Source organism: Heterocephalus glaber, unplaced genomic scaffold, assembly GCF_053883595.1.
Source record: "Heterocephalus glaber isolate CG9 unplaced genomic scaffold, H.glaber_assembly_v1.0 deba00001837, whole genome shotgun sequence".
NCBI classification, from domain to species: Eukaryota; Metazoa; Chordata; class Mammalia; order Rodentia; family Bathyergidae; genus Heterocephalus; species Heterocephalus glaber.
The window spans coordinates 147,686-154,312 of NW_028258493.1; positions in this window are offsets into that span (position 1 = coordinate 147,686).

Sequence of the window (6,627 nt, forward strand, 5' to 3'; positions counted from 1 at the left end):
AAGCTCTTTTCCCCTGCCTGGGAAGTTTTCTGCCATTATTTCTGTGAAGAGATTTTTTTGTGTCATCTGCACTCTCTCCTGTTTCTTCATTGAGCCCAATCATTCTTATGTTATTCTTTTTTGCATCATCTAGCAGCTGCTGGATTGATTTCTCATGTTTCCTTGTAATTTTGAAGCAGTTTTTCTTTTCCTGGTCACTAATTGCAGTCTTATCTTCTATATCTGAAATTCTGTCCTCACATTGGCTCATTCTGCTGTGTAGACTTTCAATGGAGTTTTTCATGTCCTGGAAATCTATTTGCATCTGTTTTATGGATTCCATTTGTTTCTTATGTTGGGATTCCATCATGTTCCTGAGCTCCTCTCTAGATTTATTAATCATGTCTTGCACTAAGGGCACAATTTCTCCTGTTATCTGAGAAATTATTTCTGATTTCATTTTTTCCAGATCCCCTTTTGTTGCCAGTTCAGTGGGTCCAGGTGGTTGAGTATCAGAGTGTTCCATCTCATTTCCCTTTGTGGTTGCTGTAGGTGATCTGGAAGTCTGGTTTTGAGATTTATTTATGTGTTTTCTCATTTTGACTGGGGTGGGAGCTGTTAGCGCCTGCATGGATTACCTCCTCTGAGCTGGGTGGGGTGGGACAGGGGCTGTGAGCAGCGCTAGGTATGGTGACCCAAAAGCCCTTTCCTGTGTGCTGGGAGCAGCGGGAGGGATGGTGGCCAGGATGCCCCTTCCTCTGGACCAGGAGCAGTGGGATGGTGGCTTGGAAGTCCCTCCCTCTGGGCCGGGAGCGGTGGGAGGGATGGTGGCCTGGAAGCCCCTTCCTCTGAGCCAGGAGCAGCGGGACAGAAGGTGGCCCAAAAGCCCTTTCCTCTGGGCTGGGAGCAGCGGGATGGATGGTGACCAGGAAGCCCCTTCCTCTGGACCAGGAGCAGTGGGATGACAGCTCAGAAGCCCCTACCTCTGGCCCAGGAACAGTGGGACTCAGAACCTTGGTCTGGTGGTCTGGTGGTCTGGTGTCCTCTGCGCCTTGGTAATGTGGAATCAGGTGGCTGCCTGTCTGCAGTGGGGTGATTCAGTGTCTTCTGCGTGACTCAGGACCTCGGTAGGGCCTTATGTGGATTTTTGATTGATGAGTAGTTGTTCATTGAGTTGTCAAGGTGAACAAGGTAATTTTTGTTAAGGAATAAGAGGTTCCAGATATAAGAAGCTTATAATGAAATGCAGAGATTTCTGACTCCACCAGGATGATATAGCCCCATATCTCCCAGGTCCTCTTTACCATTAAAGCAGCTTTGACCAAGCACAAAGTGTAAACGTAGGAGCTCTGCACAAAGTGGAAAGAAGGCAGACAAGTGAGGAGCTTGGGACTTGAAGCATGACTCACTGTTGAAGGCTTCCTTAGTATCTCTCATTCAGCTGCAGATACTTCCAACCTAGAAGCACCAACAGGCATAGGCAAAAAGAATTTCAGGAAAGCCCCTTTACCTTAGGCAAAGGACATGGAAAGGGGTAGCCTAACAATGGAGAAATTTCTTGGCAATACCTGCCTTGCTCTAGCCACCTGCCTGTGGGTAAAAGCACAACTCCCTCCAATCTCTGTGGTTTGAGTGGGATTCCTGCCCACACCAAGAAAGAAGATGATACTACCATTCCCCTAGCAGGTGGTGGGCAGGACCAAGAGGGAAGCTGAAATACATGATACTGACCAGGACAGTGTCAGCAGGATGCAGGGGCCAGGTGAGCATCTAACACCATTCAGCAAGACTTAACTAGGTAGTGTGAGGCAGAGCTAGTCTAGCAGGCTGACAACAACAATGAGGAGACATAAATGAAGCACAATTCATTCCACCATTTCTCTCCTCTTTGATGCAAGTAGGGCTCAGTACTGAGTTTTTCTTACAATCTTACTTGGATACAATGAGACAGTGCAGATCTGTGCCTCACTGTAACTGAGGAAATACCAGCAAGTCCACTGGTGGTGCTGAACTTCCTTCCACCCTATTCAAGTGCAACCAGACAGCATCTGAATCTCAATGTTATCAAATCAGTAATATAAGCTAAGTTCTCAACCCTCAACTGAAATAGAAACAGAGCAGTAAAATAAACTCAAAACAAACAAAATGTAAAGAAAACACAGAAATCTTTGAATGTAAATAAGAAATCAATAGGGGAATCAAAGAAATCTGTATATGGTTATTTAAATATTATTCATATTATTCATAAATGTATAACAAGACTGACAAAAATAGAGGACATAACTCAATATTAACAATAAAACTGGGGGCATCACTATATGTATAGCAATTGTAATAAGATTAATAAAGAAGTACTATGAACAATTTTATACTCAAATTTGACAACATTGAGAAAATGGACTGATTTCTTTAAAACCACAAAGCACCAAACTCAACCAAGATGAAATAGACAACCTGAATAGTCCTATGACCATTAAGTAAATTGAATTTTAATTTAAAAGCTCTTGAAGAAGAAATATTCACACTTACATGGTTTCACTGGAGATTTTCTATAAAACTTTAAAGGAAGAATTAACACCAATACATCAATTTTACACAATCTAATCCAGAGACTATAAGAGGTGCAGTCATACAGAGTTCAACTCATTTTATGAGACTGACATCACCTCAGTATCAAAACCAGGCAAAGAAACTACAGACTAAAATCTCTCTGAACATAGATGCAAAAATCCTCAAATACTTAGCAAAAGGAACCCAACAATATTTACAAAACAATTACATATCATGATGAAGTAATATTGGTTCCTGGTATGCAAGACTGGTTAAATATTTGAAAATGGAGCAATCCATGTAACTGAGCATGTTAACAGACTAAAGATATGGATCACATGATGATATCACCAGGTAGAGAGAAAGCATTTAACAAAATCTTATGAGCAGACATGATAGAAAAATCTCTAAGCAAATTAAGATAACTTCTTGATTTGATAAAGAACATATGGAAAAATCCTAAAGCTAACCTCATTTAATTATGAAAAATTCAATAGTTTCTTTTTATGATCAGGAACAAGGTACAGATATATGCACTTACCAATCTTATGCAACATAGTTCTCCAAGGTCTAATTATTGTAATAAGATTTTTTAAAGTGTAAAAATTGTACAACTAAGAAAAGGATAAGCAAAATTATATTAATCTCCAGATGATGTAATTATGTGGGAGATATCAAGAATATGAAACACTCACACAATTTAGAAGTGAGAGCAGCAAAATCAATACTCACAAATCAATAACCTTTCCACATACTAACAAGGAACATGTGAAAACCAAAATAAAAACACAATACCATTCACAATCACTCCAAAAGAAATGAAACACTTAGTATTCAGGTATAAATTTAGCTAATCATGTACAGAAGCTATGTTCTGGAAACTACAAAATGCTGATGAAAGAAATCTAAGGATAATCTAAGTAAATGAAGATTTATTTGTGCTCACAGTAAAGATATCAAATGTAATTCAATTTCTAGCAGAGTATCAGCAATGTCTTTTTATAGACACAGATAGGCTTATTGTAAAATGTGTATGGAAAAACACAATATCTAGACAAGCTAACATAATCTTGACAAAGAAGAATAAATCTCTCTAACACTAAGGCCTATGGTACAATTACACTGATCAGGACAGTATGGTAGACATCTATAACAGTGAACAGGAAAGAAAATCCATAAGGAGACCCACACAAATACAAAGTGATTCTGGACAAAAATGAAAAAGCAATTAAATGGAAGATAGGAAGGAATTCGCTCTGCATATAATAATATCTTTTTTTCTCTATTTTATAATCCATTAGTAAAAATGTTTTAATCACAAGACATGTGGACTTAATTAATGATTTGCAAGTTAAATGTGTGTTCTACTATAGTAACTTATAATGAATAATATGTACAAACTATAAATTGTAAAGGTATGAAAATTTAAATAATGATTCTAATATTTTATTCCTTTACCTCAATGGAGTATCTTGAAAGCAATCATATCAATTTGATGATGGCCATGGCAAACAGATAAATTGTTGAGATTATTTTCTTCTTTTGTCTTAGTATGAGATTCCATTTTTTCCCCTAAAATCACTGCCCCAAAGTAGTACAAAGGACAAATAGAGGTGATATTCTCACAGGATTAATGAGAATATAGTACTATTCTCAAGAGAATATTCTCTGTATTAAGAGTAGTGGAATCTTAACTGTTTTCTGGAGGCATGAGAAATATGAAGACTCTTGGGCTTGTTCATTATATTTAAAATTTTTGTAGCACTAAGATGCAGAAAATCAAAGTATACTTTTACATTTTCTCTGATTAATCTTTCCTTACCCTCCACTCTTTATATGCAAAATACATGGTGATTGAGGGATATAACTTTTTCACAGTGTGAAGAAAATTATACACTAGTGTATATTTTTATATTCAATACTGCTGAAATATGATGAACCCTTGAGGTACGAAATACATTACTATAAAATTTTTATGTCCTCCACTTCTTTATTTTTCTGAAGTTTATAAAAACAGCTCATAACAAACAATCTCTGAGGCTTTTCATTAAATTGAGGCAATATTGTCGTGTTATATTTTTCCTTAGATGACTTCCAGGTATACTATTGTAAGTAAATGTTAGAAAAAATACTTTGTAAACTCAGTATAAATAAAAATATTTGGTAGAAAATATTGAAGGAGGAGTTCTAAAATAAGAAAGTCCAACTTACATATACAACCACCTTTAAAAAATAAAGATTTTAACATCAATACAAAAACCCAAATAGCAATGAAAATACGATTCCAAATTTAGTAAAGAACTCCATCACCTGCAACAAATATTAATGAAAACCCATCTTATCTAATTCTGAATCAGCTGAAGGGGAGATGCTAATAATCAATATCCAGGGCAGTTGGTCATGAGCATGGTGTGATGTTGTGAGGAAAAAATGAACATGGGCACCTCTAAATTGTGTTAGGTTAATGCTAAAATAAAAGTGATCTTTAGGATGCATAAAAAGGACTACACTGCTTCCAAACACGAGTACATTCAGAGCTGGAAGAGAAATCACCTTAGACATCTGACATGGGCTTCTCATTAGACAGTGACAGCTAAACATTAACTGATCAGAAATATTTGCATGGACCTAATGATCATGTATAGCAACAGTTTTAGGAAGAAAATAAATGACATTATCTACAGTGGATTGCCCAGAGCTTCAGCTCCGTAGAGCAACAATAGCTAATGAAAGCACTAAACTCTGAGTCTATAATGTTAGTTTCTAGCATGCTCAAGAAAGATGTACCTAATATTAACTAAATATGCACCAAAACTTACAGTCAGTTATGCTCTACTCTAGCTCTGCATGTCATCTTCTCCATAGGAATTGCGGGCATGGGAAACAATCCTCTGGGTTTACCTTCAGACCTGAGTTCCCCTGCTACAGTGTAATCTTGGAGGTTGGCCTCTTATCTTTCTTTCTACCACTTTCTACCACTAGAAAACTGGTCAAAATTGGTGCCTTGTACAAAACTGGTGCCTGGTACAGAGTCAAAATTCAGCAAGCATTGACTACACAGAGGACCATGAGGAGCATCACAGAGATTCTACCTATAGTGTTTTGTAACAAATGGATTTAAATAGAATTTCACTCTAGTTAAACAAACAAATCAGAACAGAAAAAATACATCTTCTGCAAGAATTTGACAAAATGATGTATATAATGAATAAATATACATACAATTAAAACCACTAAGTAGGAAAACATGAATTTTAGAAAATGAATGTCATGATAATAAATTAAAGAGACTAAGAAAATAAAGGAATGGCCTGGTCAGTGACTTAAAAATTTCACAGATACACTGGAAACAATTAGAGAAAGAATGATAGATAAGAAAGGTGATGGATATCCAACCCAAAGATCATCATATCCCTACAGTAAGAGAACTGGGATAATAAACTAATCAAAAAATACAAATTCAAAGTATAAATAAAAATTATCTTAAATAAAAAATGACATAAGTTGGTATTGCCAAAGAATTCACTGAATCTACCTGTCAGGGAAAATAAATAACATAGATTGACATTACAAATTCTATTTGTCATGTGCTCCATACTTACAACTAACATCTCAAGGTTTGGTATTTAAATTTTATACTTAAAATAATATATTTCAAAATTACATTTCAATTTATTTCTTATCTAGAAAATGTTTAGTTAGAACAACTAGGTCTCCTACCTACCAAGGGAAAAAAAAACCTGGCTTTAGATTTCTGTTCTGCAACAAATATATTACGTATGAAAAATGGCGGTGTTCACACCCAAGTGATAACAATGCAAATCAAGGACCCAGACTTCATTTACACAAGTTGACAATAGCAACATCCTCACATACACCAAGGCACTGAAACCATTGCCCATGTATCGTCTTTAAAAAAAAAAAAAGCTTAATATAAGCCAGTCAAATGAGACATAAATCAAAATAAAGAGCTTACAAATAGCAAAAACACATCCGAATCTTAGAATTTTGAAACTCAGAGCTGAGCAATGGAGTCTTTCTTTCAGGATCTGCCCTCTTTCTGGTGAAATCAATTATTTGATAAGTAAAAGATGACCA